Source organism: Aptenodytes forsteri, unplaced genomic scaffold, assembly GCF_000699145.1.
Source record: "Aptenodytes forsteri isolate BGI_AS27 unplaced genomic scaffold, ASM69914v1 Scaffold55, whole genome shotgun sequence".
NCBI classification, from domain to species: domain Eukaryota; kingdom Metazoa; phylum Chordata; class Aves; order Sphenisciformes; family Spheniscidae; genus Aptenodytes; species Aptenodytes forsteri.
In genome coordinates this window covers 8,818,839-8,819,123 of record NW_008796063.1, presented here as the reverse complement: position 1 = coordinate 8,819,123, position 285 = coordinate 8,818,839, and positions in this window count along the sequence as shown.

Here is a 285-nt window from a genome sequence, read left to right as displayed (position 1 = left end):
GGGGGGCACGGCGGCCTCAGTGCGCGGGTGGGCAGCAAGACGGGAGCCAGCTCGGCCGGAGAGTCAGGGGCAAGGCGTGTTAATGGCACAGAGAATGGCTATTTTTAACTTTGATAGATGAGAGCTTATTTCCTGACTTGGCTTGTGCGGTGCAGTGGCATGCGTGTCTCCTGCTGCCCGCACCCAGCAGATGGGGACAGGGGGACACGGCTGTTTTGGGTCATCAGACGGCAACCCGGAGCCCGAAAATGGCCTTTCTAGGAGCCGGAGCGGGAAGGCAGGGGG